Source organism: Malania oleifera, chromosome 5, assembly GCF_029873635.1.
Source record: "Malania oleifera isolate guangnan ecotype guangnan chromosome 5, ASM2987363v1, whole genome shotgun sequence".
Classification (NCBI taxonomy): Eukaryota; Viridiplantae; Streptophyta; class Magnoliopsida; order Santalales; family Ximeniaceae; genus Malania; species Malania oleifera.
In genome coordinates, this window is record NC_080421.1 from 111,872,383 (window position 1) to 111,886,371 (window position 13,989).

Sequence of the window (13,989 nt, forward strand, 5' to 3'; positions counted from 1 at the left end):
GTCATTGACCTTGTTTATGGTTCATCTCTGCCTAATTTTCCACAATATAGAATGAACCTGAGAGAACATGAGGAGTTAATGAAACAAGTGAATGAACTGAGGGAAAAGGGCTTTATTCAGGAGAGCATGAGCCCATGTGCCTGACCTGCTCTCCTCACTCCCATGAAAATGGCACTTGGACGATGTGCATCGATAGTGGAGCAATCAACAAGATCACCATCAAGTATTGGTTTCCCATACCTAGACTAGATGATATGCTTGATCAGATGGTAGGATCCAAGATTTTTTTAAAGATAGATCTTAAAAGTGGATACCATCAAATTAGGATTAGACCAGGAGATGAGTAGAAAACTACTTTCAACACGAAGGATAGGTTATATGAGTGGTTAGTCATGCCATTTGGGCTAACTAACACACCAAACACTTTCATAAGAGTTATGACTCAGGTATTAAGGCCTTTCATTGGACACTCTCTTGTAGTCTGCTTTGATGATATATTGATCTATAGCCAGGCTAGGAAGTAGCACCTTTGCCATTTGAGGAGAGTGTTTGAGGTTTTTGAGGGAGCAGAAGAAGTATGCCAATTTAGAGAAGTGTACTTTCATGACTACGCACATCATCTTCCTTGGTTTTGTTGTATCTGTGCATGGCGTTTCTGTTGACCCTGATAAGGTCAAAGCCAGTAGAGATTGGCTTACTCCCCAGAACATACATGATGCGAGGAGTTTTCATGGGTTAGCCACATTCTACATGAGGTTCATTAGGAACTTTAGCACCATCATGGCCTCCATTACAAATTGCCTCAAGAAAGGAGAATTTACATGGTCGAAATCTGCGACAAAAGCCTTTTTGGATATAAAAAATTTGATGACTAAGGCACCATTGCTACACCTCTCAGATTTCTAGAAATTATTTGAGGTTGCATGTGACGCCTCAGGTGTAGGCATTGGAGGAGTACTTAGTCAGGAGGGACACCCCATAGCCTTCTTTAGTGAGAAGTTGAATGAGGCAGAACAGCGGTATTCTACCTATGACAGGGAACTTTATGTTGTAGTACACTCACTGCGACACTAGAGATACTACCTCCTTTTGCAGAAGTTTGTCTTGTACTTCAGACCACCATGCCCTTAGGTATTTACATACTCAGAAGAAGCTAGGGCATAGACATATGAAATGGGTCAAGTACATATAGCAGTACACCTTTGTACTCAAACACCAAGCTTGTGTTGAGAATAAGGCTGCTAATGCTATGAGCCGAGTTGTAGCCACCATACAAACTCTTCAGGTGAAAGTTGTTGATTTCAATAGCATCAAGCAACAGTACTCTCAGTGTAAAGACTTCTGTGATATCTTTTCTGATTTGCTGCAGAGAGTTCCTAGTTCTCACCCAGACTTTGTGATTCATGATGGATTTCTCTTTAGAGGAGCTAGACTGTGTATCGCATCCACATCTCTACTTCATCAGTTGATTTGGGAATTACATGTTAGAGGTGTTGCGGGTCACTTCAGTAGAGATAAGACCATAGCTATGATTGAGGATAGATTCTACTGCCCTAGTTTGAAGAGAGATGTTGCTAGGATTGTTTCACAATGCCGTACTTATTAGACAGCGATGAGGAGGAAACAGAACTCATGATTGTATACCCCTTTGCCCGTGCCACACATTCAGGGCAAGATATCACTATGAACTTTGTGTTAGGTCTCCCCAGGACTGTTAAGGGAAATGATTCAGTGTTTGTTGTTGTGGACAAATTTTCAAAAATGTCACATTTTATTCCATGCAATAAAACACACGATGCCTGCAGGATTGCCACGATATTTTTTTAGGGAAGTAGCGAGACTTCATGGTCTTCCCAAAATCATTGTTTCTGATAGGGATGTGAAGTTTGTGAGCTACTTCTAGAAAACCTTATGGGCATTACTAGGTACCAAGCACAAATTTTCTAGTGCATATCACCCACAGACTGATGGGCAGACTGAAGTGGTAAATAGGAGCCTTAAGGATCTATTGAGATGTTTGGCAGGTGAGAACATCACAGCTTGGGACTTATGCCTTCCTATGGCCGAGTTTGCATTCAATAGTTCAGTGAATAGGACCACATGACTTGGCTAATTTCGGGTTATTAAAGGATATAGTCTTAGGAAGCTTGTAGATCATGGTTTTAAATAGTGGTAGCGGGTAGCGTAATGTAACGATAACGGGTGTAACGGGAAGTGGGAGTAGCAGATGTTACATAACGGGAAGTGGGTGTAATGGCCGTGAATTTTTTTGAAGCATGCACAACCTTATGTATATTAGCGTACTTGCATGTTTTAAGCTTTTAGCCCTTAGAAAGAGTTTTAGTGCATTTTGGATCCTTAAGTTCGGGTAACTAATTTATTTGGTAAGGGCAACAAGTTTACATTGTTTTAAACCATTTTTGATAGAAAAATTACGTGTGTGTGCATATTTATACTTCTCATTGTTCTTATCTGTGCTAAATTCTAATGTGTGCTAAATTAATTAATAAAACAAAATACATTATACACTCCATTAATCTATTAGACACATAAGACATACGGATAATACAAATATAAAATAGTTAGAAAAGAAAGAAGGTTGAAGTTGAAAAATATAGAACATAAATATCACATTACTAATATTATCAAAATAAAATATTTTCCTAACAAGTTAGTAATTTCAAATTGTTAATTAATGCATCTCTTGTGAGTATTTAAAGAAATAGTAAATTTTGCATCATTGTCATCCTCATTATAATCTTTCCCCCTCTCGCCACATGGTATATTGAGAATGATTTATGAAAGCAAGGAAACATTGAGTAGAAAAAGTAAAAAATAAAGTAATTTTTTTGGTGTAACGGCCCTGTAGCGGTTACGTAATAGCCGTAGCGGCCTTTACGTAATGGTCGCAGTTCGTAACAGCTGCTACTGCTGTGATTTTTCTTCCCACCGATTTCGCAGTGTGTAGCGGTATCGGTAACCCAAAAAACCATTACGTAACGGCTTTGTGTAACGGTTGCGGCCGTTATTTAAAACCACATAGTAGATCTTATTTCATTACTACCTGAGTCTAGAGTGAGTGAGCTGGCTGATACATTTGCAAAGCATATACATGATTTACACTCCTAGATAAGAATGAAAATTAATTTAAGCAATGAGCATTATAAATCTATTGCTGATGTACATTGCAGGTTGCAGGAATTTTCAGAAAGTGATATAGTTATGGTTCGAATTCACCCATAACGGATCCCTTCAGGAAAGGTAAGAAAGTTTCATGCCAAAAAGATAGGACCATTCAAAGTTCTTAAGAAAATAAGTTGTTGGAAATGTGGCTCATATTTGAGTGGAATGCATACACCGGGAAAGCATCGTGAAACAAAGAACAAGAGAGAGAAGTTTGCAGGAAGAAACTGGCGACGACTTCAAGCAGTATGCAAAAGGAATGCTCTCGGCTTCAAATTGTCGACAGTTTCGTTCGGCACAAGTTACTATTTTTGAATTTGGAGATTAGTAGATTGGGGGGGTTGGAGGATTTTCCTTTGGGGATTGCTACAAGGATGATTTAGATAGGTTCTAAAGTTCCTCTACACTTAGGGTTTGTATATAATCATATTTTGTAGCCTTAGTTGTAAGCTTGACATTATTGATAGTGAAAATTCAGTTGCTGCTCTCGTGGATATAGGCACATTGTCGAACCACGTAAATCTTGTGTCTTTGATTATTGCTTTCGTTTATTCTCATTGTTGAGTGATTGCTTATTCCTTATTGTTCATCATTGCATGCTTGCATTGCTTGTTTCGTGATTGATTCGAGTTTGTGCAAGGTTTTCGCTGCGCACTTGCATCAATAATTGGTATCAGAACCATTCACAATGGCTGGGATCTCTTCGATGAAGTTCAATGTTAATAAGTTCGATGGAACAGGGAATTTCGAACTTTGGCAGAGGAGGGTGAAGGACTTGCTAGTGCCAGGTATGGTGAAGGTTCTATACGGAAAGAAGCCGGAAGGCATGGGCGAGACGAGTTGGAAGGAGCTGGAAGCAAAAACTGTGTCCACTGTCCAACATTGTCTGACCGATGACGTGATGTATCACGTCATGGATGAGGAATCGCTGGTGGTGGTTTGGCTGAAACTGGAAAGCCGGTACATGTCCAAGTCATTGACGAACAAGTTGTATCTTAATCAAAAACTAAATTGACTTAAGATGGCAGAGGGTTCAGACCTAACTCAGCACATCAATACATTCAATCAAATCATTAGTGATCTGAAGCGGGTTGATGTGAAGTTCGAGGAAGAGGACAAAACATTGATGCTACTTAATTCCCTACCTATGTATCCTACATACGAAAATCTGGTTACGACTCTGACTTGGGAGAAAAGAAACCCTGGAGTTGGTGGACATCAAGAGTGCATTGCTGGGGTTCCATAAGTGGAAGAAGGCCACCGATGAGGGTTCACAAGGTGAAGGGCTCGTGGGGAAGGGGAATCAGGATCGTGGGAGAGACAAGTTCCGGGATGGATCGAGCAACCATAGGGCTCGGTCCAAATCCAGGAAGAGGAAGGACGTGTGGTGTTTTAAGTGCGGTAAAAAGGGGCACATAAAACCCGAGTGTCCGGGGAGGATGAAGGGGAATATTGAAAACAAAGAAGGGTCTTCAAACACAGCAAATGTAGTAGAGGAAGGAGATTTTGGGAGCAGTAACAGTAATATGCTCTTGGTTTCATCTGGGTCAGATGAGTTCGCAGATTCTTGGATCTTGGACTCTGCGTGTTCTTATCATATGACGCCAACAAGAACTGGTTTATTATGTACAAATTGGTGAGTTCATGTTCCCTTCTGATGGGGAACGACGCTGCGTGCAAAGTTGTCGGGCTGGGGAATATCAGATGTATGATGGTGTGGCGAGGACGTTATGTGATGGCAGGCGCATACTAGAGTTAATGAAGAATCTAGTTTCGTTAAGCACATTGGATTGTAATGGGTTTAGTTAGAAATCTGAAGGTGGGGTAATGAAGGTGAGCAAGGGCGTTCTGATTGTGATGAAGGGGAAGAGAGTGCCGTGGAATATATATACACTGGTGGGTACAACGGTTGTAGGTGGAGTTGCAGCCGTAGAGTACTAGAGTCTGAGTTTGATAGTACTCTTTTGTGGCATATGCGTTCAGGGCATATGGGTGAGCATGGAATGAAGGAACTTCACAAGAGAAAGTTTTGAAGGGGGTAAAATCATGTAAGCTGAATTTCTGCAAGTAGTGTGTGTTTGCGAAGCATAATAGAGTTTAGTTCATGGCAGCCACGCACAAGACGGAGGGAATACTGGACTACATTCATTCGGACGTTTAGGGATCGGTGAGAGTGGCATCATGAGGGGAGCATGTGTACTTCGTGAGTCTCATCGATGATTACTCACGGAAGGTCTAGGTTTACTTCTTATGGCACAAGTTGGAGACGTTTGCCAAGTTTAAATTGTGGAAAATTGAGGTGGAAAACTAGATCGGGAGAAAAGTTAAGTTCTTTAGGACAGACAATGGAACTGAGTACCCAAACTCGAGTTTCAGAGAGTTCTGTGAGCAGCAAGGCATAAGAAGATATTTTACCATATGCCAGCCATTGCAATAAAATGGAGTGGTGGAAAGGATGAATCGAACCCTATCTGAGAGGGCTCGGTGTCTTAGGTTGAATGTTGGACTCGCTATGAACTTCTGGGCCGAGGCGGTTAGTATGACTTGTTTCTTGGTAAACAGATCACCAAGGGCATTACAAGATGGGAAAGTTGTAGAGAAGGTGTGGACAAGTAACAAGGTAGACTACTCTGGATTGAGAGTATATGGGTGTCCATCCTATGCGCACATTCATGGTGAGGAAAGATAAAAGCTTGAGGCGAAGTCTAAACGGTGCATCTTTTTGGGATAGCTGAAAGGTGTGAAAGGGTTCAAGCTGTGGGATCCAGTAGCAAACAGGGTGGTGATTAGTAGAGGCGTGGTTTTCGATTAGAAAACCATGTTGTGTCGTACTCAGGAAGAAGAAGAGAAACAGGTGCTAGAAAATTGCAGTAGCAACGTGCATGTGATCCAGGTGGAGTTGGAGACTTAGGGCAGAAATGCAGGGAGTTTTAGCTCGAGAGATCAGCTGGCGGTGCAGGTGGAGTTAGAAACTCACGGTGGAGATGACGGTGTTCAGAACACAAGGAGTTCTAGCTCAAATCACCAGTAGTCGCATTGTAGTATATCTGTAGATAGATCCAGAGGCATCGCTAAGCCACCCTTTAGGTACGGCTTTGACAATCTGGTGTCTTATGCACTTATCACAAGCAGCAGGGATCCTACTACCTTTCAGGAGGCCATGCACAGTCAAGAGAATGGTAGCTAGATGGGCACTATGGTGGAGGAGATGGAATCGTTGCATAAGAACCAGAAGTGAGACTTGGTGGAGCTTCCAGCTGGGATGTGGGCGATTGGATGCAAATGGGTGTATAGGAAGAAAAAAAGCAGTTTCAGAAAGAGAAAGAGAGAAGTACAAGGCTCACTTGGTAGCAAAGGGATACTCGCATAGGAAGGGAGTTGATTATGATGAAATCTTCTCCCCTGTGGTCAGGCACACTTCCATCAGGTAGTGTTGGTACTGGTGGCGCAACATGATATGCATCTGGATTAGATGGACGTAAAGATGGCATTCCTCCATGGTGATTTGAAGGAGTTAATTTACATGACACAACCAGAAGAGTTTTGCCAATCTGGACAGGAGCACTTAGTCTGTAAACTGAAGAAGTCACTTTAACAGGTTGAAGCAGTCTTCAAGGCAGTGGTACAAAAGGTTTGACACCTATATGATCCGTTTTGTCAACAGGAAGTGTGAGTACGATTGCTGTTTCTATGTGAGGAGTCTTGAGGATGGCTCTCTCATATTTCTGTTGCTTTATGTTGACGACATGCTGATTGCTGCTAAAGACATGACTGAGGTAAATTAATTGAAAACTCTGTTGGGAAAAAAGTTCGACATGAAAGACTTGGGTGTAGCTAAGAGGATTCTTGACATGGAGATTCGCAGGGATAGAGCTACAGGAAGACTATGGTTATCTCAGGACGACTATGTGGAGAAGGTGCTAGAGAGGTTTATCATGGCTAATGCTAAACCCGGTGAGCACACCGTTGGCTAGTCATTTCAGGCTGTTTACCGCCTAATGCCCAAAGACGGACGATGAGATTCGTGACATGTCAAAGGTTCCCTATGCTAGTGCAGTGGGCTGTCAGATGTATGACATTGTGTGTCAAAGGCTGAACCTGGCACATGCTGTCAGCGTGGTGAGCAAGTTCTTTTCGAATTCGGGTTGACAGCATCAACAACATTGGAATGCTGTCAAGTGGATTCTTAGGTTCTTAAGGGGTACAACTGGATATGAAATCATGTTCAGTAGACAACAGAGGGATCCATCAGTGGTAGGGTACGTGGATGCTGACTATGCAGGAGACTTGGATGACAAGAGGTCTACCACAGGGTACGTGTTTGCTCTTGTGGGAGGACCTATTTGTTGGAGGTTTATGGTGCAGTTGTTCGTTGCTTTATCTACTTTTGAGTCGGAGTACATGATAGTGGCCGAGATTGCTAAGGAAGTGTTGTGGCTCACGGGATTGATCAAGGAGCTGGGTGTCCAGCAAGGTGGAGTTCGGTTGCAGTGTGATAGTCAGAGTGCCATTCCCTTGGCGAAGAATCAGGTGTATTATGCGAGGACAAAACACATTGATATGCGGTTTTACAAGGTCAGAGAATTGATTGCTTTAGGAGAACTTCTACTTGAGAAGGTTCACACGTCTGACAATGCAACTGATATAGGGATGATTTAGATAGGTTCTAAGGTTCCTACATGCTTAGGGTTCGTATATAATCATATTTTGTAACCCTAGTTGTAAGCTTGACATTATTGATAATGAAAATTTAGTTGCTGCTCCCGTGTATGTAGGCACATTGCCGAACCACGTAAATCTTGTGTCTTTGATTATTGCTTTCGTTTATTCTCATTGTTGAGTGATTGCTTATTCCGTATTATTCATCATTGAGTGCTTGCATTGCTTGTTTCGTGATTGATTCGAGTTTGTGTGAGGTTTCTATTGTGCGTTCGCGTCAACATGAGTTCTAATGCTTACATGCTAGATATTCCTGATGATTTTGGTATAAGCAATGTATTTAATGTTGAAGATCCAATGCCTTTTTTGGAAGCTAATTTTTTTTGCAGAACCTAGCCCTACTAACCCTATAGATGAACCTATTCCATTCATAACTCTAGTTGCACCAGAATAGCCAAATTTACCTTTGCCACCACCATTAGTCCCATCAAAGAAACTCAAGCCAATTGAAGAAATTCTGGATGTTAAAACAACTAGCACATGAGCTAGAACATGCCAAAAGTTTCTGGTCAAATGGAAAGAGAAGCCACTATCAGAAAGTAGTTGGATTCTTAAAGATGATCTCCTTCGTCTCAACCCGTAGCTATATACCGAGTACTTTTGACATAATTCTCCGGAGGAGAATTCTTTTTGGTCGAGGAGAAATGATGGGGATCAACATGCACCTCGAGTATCTTTCGTGGATATTGTGACACGTGGACGACCACATGAAGCCCACCATTGGATGTGAACTTTATTTGCAGCAATTGAAGTTTCTCTTGGAAGCTAGCTTGGAAAGAGGATGACAACTTGCAAGTCTAAAAGTCTTGTTTTTTCAAGAAACATTTATTTCATGTTAAGTTCCCAGACTTCACTATCATAATTATTCTAGTTTCTAGGCACCTATTTCCTATGACAAACTATTTCCTAGGAACCTCATTACCTATGTTTTAAATGTTTTATTTTACTTTTGTATTTTCTTTAATCTCTTAAGAGGCCATGTGCAAGTCATGTGCATGTTCATGTAAGGCTATAAATATGCCATCACTTGTGTTGTAAAAGGGATCTATGCATTATTAATTGAAAAGGAATCCTTTTGCTTGAACTTGTGAATCTTGTTCCTCTCCTTGTGAGTGAGTAGTGTGAGGCTACGTTTCGTCTCCTCGGAGATTGGGTGGTGAGAGACCACGACAACATCAACGTTAGCATCAACACTACACGCCCACTCCTTTTTCATAGTTCATAGCCACAACCTTCCTCAAGCTTCATTCTTGTCTCTAGATTCCTAAGGATCAACAAGTTTGTTCATGGTCGATCGAGTACTCGTGTGTCTTGGTGTTTGTCATTCTGAACCTTTTGGTAAGTTCGTTTCAATTCCTTATTTGTGATCATCTAAAACAGCCCCTAAAAGTACCTTGTAAGTCTTGAAACTCGACTTGATTTTCTTGATTGAAAAATCTTGTTCATTTTCTTTGACTCCTCCTAGATTTTAAACATGAACATGCTTGCTAGTACCGTGCTTAGGGATATTTGATTTGTATGCTAGGACTTGTGATCTATGATTGCTAATATAATATCTTTTAAAGTGAACTTGATTGCTTGAATGAAATGATCAACTAAGGGCTTTAAAACCAAATCATATATGTTTTCAAAATCTCAACAACTTGTGATCATTAGAATATGTTTTTGATGTCCATGCTTGGTTAATTCAATTCATCCCATATATTGTGATATTGTGTGTGTGCTACAAAGAGGGTCAATCGTAGGACTAGGGCTACTTAGAACCGTCCTACATCAAGAAAAAAGATTTTGTAGAAAATGGCCCAGGGGCTCTTCAAGCAGAAAGATACCTAAGGGTAGGTGGTGGTACCACATTAAGCATTTTTTAAAATTTCAGATCTAACAAAGGAAGTAGAAGGATTCAATAGTGTGAGCATTAATAAGCAACGGTCCTCGGAAATTGAAGAAAAACTCAAGAGAATTGATCAACTAGAAAAGTTGGTAAAAGAAGGTTGTAGCAAACCTTAATAGGGGAAACTTCAGTTAGATCTTCTGATCCCCTTTTACCACGGAAATAATGGTGATCCCTCTGCCCAATAAATTCAAGATGCCTCACATAGAAGGATATAATGGGTTGTCAGATCTCCTAGACTATCTTGACACCTTTAGAATATTGATGCAATTGCAAGGTGCACCTGAAGCAATTATGTGCCAAGCATTTGTAGCAACCCTGAAGGGAATGCTAGAGCATGGTACTAGACATTGAAGCCTGACTCGACTGTATCTTTCTTTGAGATGGAGAATAAGTTTGTGGGGCATTTTGTCTGCAACCGAAAAATAACGAAGACCTTGGCACACCTTATGAGCCTTATTTAAGGAGAGAAAGGGATGTCGAAAGAATTCATACGTCGTTTTATCAATACAACTCTAGAGATAAGAAACTTGGACCACAAAGTAACAATAGCTGCCTTGACGATGACTCTGCAACCTTGTTACTTTCTGAATTACGTAGGGAAGAAATACTTGACTGATATGGGAGAGCTAATGGTACAAGCTTAGAAACATATCAACCTAGAGGAGGTTATTACTATAGAAAAGAAGCAAATCAGATTTGAAGAAAAAATATACTATAGACATTGATGAATTTTTGAGGGAGGAATAAAGAAACATACCTCTAGTAAAGACTTATGTAGTAACCCAACCCCGAAAAAGAAAAAAAAGAAAAAGAAAAAAAAGATATTTTGGAGAAGATATTTTGAAAAGAGATATTTTTAGATATTTATATATAAATATCTTGGAGGAGATATTTATTTAGATTACTTAAGGGCTAAGTAAGGATTTATTCTATAAATTCTCTTATCCTCTTTCATTCTCTCATTCTCTCTCTCTCTCTCTCTCTAAGATCCTTCGCCGTTCGTCGTCCGTTTCCAAAAATGGAGGGTATTGCGTGAATCAGAAGAGGAAACTCTACACTTTTAGTGGATCGGATCGTCGTTTCGGAGAGTTTCGGGTTTTCCCAAGAATCGAGGTAGGAATCTGATCCTAATTTTGATTAGATATTTGGATAGCAGTAGAAAACATAGTAAGGTTATGTTTTGTGGTTTTAGGTTTTCGGGATCTCGAGTTGTCGTTTTGGACTGTTTTCGTACGAAATTTCATTTCGAATATAAGGTAAGGGGAACTTGATTACAACAGCTATTTTGGAAAACGAAACCGCTAAAAAGCTAGTTTATGTTATTATTTATGATTTAACTGCTTATTTGTGAAATTCTACCGAACAGAGATGCCGGTTTGACAATTTTACGGTTTTTGGTAAAAACAAGGATTTCGACGTATGATCTCCAAATTTTACAAACATCGTTATTTGTGTTTATACTATAGTAGGAGAGGCTCGATTCCTTTATTTATTTAGTTAAACTATGTATATTGAATTTCTATCATTTAGTGGGTTTTTGTATTAAACTTGTGTGATATATGTTGAAATGGAAATGAATGTATTTTCTATACTACTGATATAGAATATGGGAATGAAATTCCAATTTGTTATATTGATAATGTGATAAACAGAGGCTGGTGATACACCGAGCCGCATCAGTAAACAAAGAGGGGTAAACTGAGTGGAAAGACGCCGGTTTGAACCCGATGGAATTATTTCTATACTATTGATATAGATTATGGGAGATAAAATCATATTTGTATAAATTGAATTTATGATACACGGAACCACAGCTTGAGAGTCCCGGGAGGGTTGAAAAATACTTTCTTTGTAAGGTGAAATGAAACCACTGTTATATGATACGGCACGATATCGTAGCTAGATGTACACGTGCAACCACACGTACTAAACGATGTGGGTACCAAGATGGTCGGCTAGCAGGACCATTGGCTGATATTGGGCCAATGGAGGTAGTTGGATTGTATGTAGGTACTCGGCAGTGTCTGCACGAACAGGGCATTGGACGAGTACCAGTGCACAACCCGAGCCACGGGGTAAAACTGGTTATAGGGATATTTTGCTGTTGGTCATCTGATAAATCATTAAATGGTCGAAAGACAGATGTGGGAATTTTGTAATATGAATGATGATATACCTTATGCATTACTGTATTGAAAATATTTGATTTATATTCTAGATGTTGAATGAAAATATGCATGTATGCAGTCACACACTGTTGTAACTCCTTCTTCCTTACTGAGAGGTGTCTCACCCTATCTTACAACCTTTGTTTTCAGGTCCGTCCGTGCGTCGGTCCTAGTAGATAAAGGGACTGGGGTGGTTATTTTGATTAGCTTACGTAAGCATCTAAATTTTGTACTAAACTTGATGAAAGTCCTTTTTGGAGGGTTGTAATATGACGATTACTCGAAGTCTAAATGTATGTAAATTATGGATGTATTAGTGAACTCTGGTATAAGGCTAGTAGTAATCCCAATGGATGTTTATGTTTTTCCGCGACATTTATATCATGATTATGTATTATTTACACCCGTATGTCCCTGTTTAGGGTGGGTTGTTTCCATATCTTGAACAGGTATAGGTATTTGATGTAGCTGAGTGACACCTGCGTCCGTGTAAAGGGCCGGGTCGTTACAACTTACCTTCCAAGTATGGAGAATAAGAGAAAAGGAGAGATACTATTTATAGGAGAAAAAGAGGTGGCACAGACCACAAGGCTTTGTGAGATGCGAATCATGCCAGGGAGTTCTACCCAGAAAACGGGCCATGCTCGACAAAAAATTGGCCCATCTGATGAGCACTGCTCATGAGACCCAAAAAATGCCCATTTGATGAGCACTGCTCATGAGACAACAAGAGACGGACACAGTTTGACAAAAAATTGGCCTGTTTTGATGAGCACCACTCACGAGGCCTAAAAATATCCATTTTATGAGCACCACTGATGAGACAACAAAAGCTCTTTGATGAGTACCACTCATAAGGCAACAAGAGACGGACATTGTTCTGCAAAAAAATGGTCCATCTGATTAGAATTGCTCCTAAAAAATGGCCATTTGATAAGCAATGCTTAGGAGACATCAAAAGAAGGGCACTGCTCACAAAAAAATTGGCCTATCTGATGAGCGCTGCTCATGAGATCCAAAAATGTCCATTTGACGAGCACCACTCATGAGGCAACAAGAGATGAACATTGCTCTACAAAAAATTGTCCCATCTAATAAAAACCAATCGCGAGGCCCTAAAATGTCCATCTGATAAGTACTGCTCATGATGCAGCAAGAGGCTGTGCTTGACAAAAAAAATGGCCTATATGATGAGCATCGCTCATGAGACTGAAAAATGGCTATTTAATAAGTACCACTCATGAGGCAATCAGTGACGGACACTTCTCGGCAAAGTATAGACCCATTTGACTAGCACCACTCATAAGACAACAAGAAATGGGCAGTGCTCGGCAGAGTATTGGTCCATCTAATAAGCATCACTCATGAGGCCCAAAGATGCCGATTTGATGACTTAATCCGAATCTTATGATAATAAAGGGACTTATAGTAAAGACAATATACTCTCGAGTCAGAAAGGTAACTCTAAGACTCGAGAGTAGGGGGCAATTGATATAAATTAAAAGACCTTGACATTAAACTTGACATTAACTAATGTAAGACTAATAACTGAAAAGACATCAAGGGATTAATGGAAAGATGGTAATGTTTGTTAAATAAAGCAGGAGGTTAGCACACCAATCTTGACTCCTTAATAACCTATCGAAATTTAATCTTTGTGATTCATTCGTAGGGAAATCAATAAGGGGTATCTCAAATGCCTATAAAAAGAATTCCTTAAGGAAAGTAAGACATCTCATCTTATTTCATTCTCATTCATAATTTTATTGTTGCAAACATACAGTTGATGTAGGACGAGATAGATTGACCTATGTCTTACGGTTCAACCCTCACACAAGTACATATACTCAAAACACTCTGGGTTAAGAATTCAATTAACTAACATAAACAACATAAATTATGCTACCCTTCACATGTTGTTGTTTTTTGAAAAGGCGAATGTGTTTGTCTAGAAAATAAGTCCCAATTGTTCATTCACTAAGGAATCAAGTTATATGCGGAAATGATGCTTTTTCAAAATTTCAA

At 40.0% G+C, this 13,989-nt stretch overlaps 1 protein-coding gene across 7 annotated transcripts in view; it reads left to right on the plus strand.

Moving 5' to 3' along the window:
- The window catches only part of LOC131155821 (proline--tRNA ligase, cytoplasmic-like), a 40,489-nt gene that overhangs the window by 4,398 nt on the left and 22,102 nt on the right, over nucleotides 1-13,989 (plus strand). For 2 of the 7 annotated variants that reach the window (XM_058109261.1, XM_058109258.1), the window contains exon 2: nucleotides 12,115-12,176. The exons of 3 other annotated variants lie outside the window; for them this stretch is intronic. The gene's annotated coding sequence lies outside the window, so the exon portion shown is untranslated. Of the gene's footprint in view, nucleotides 1-3,196; nucleotides 3,262-10,754; nucleotides 10,910-10,988; nucleotides 11,053-12,114; nucleotides 12,177-13,989 lie in introns of those variants that run through there. 2 more of the 7 variants (XM_058109260.1, XM_058109262.1) reach the window with 2 other exon arrangements.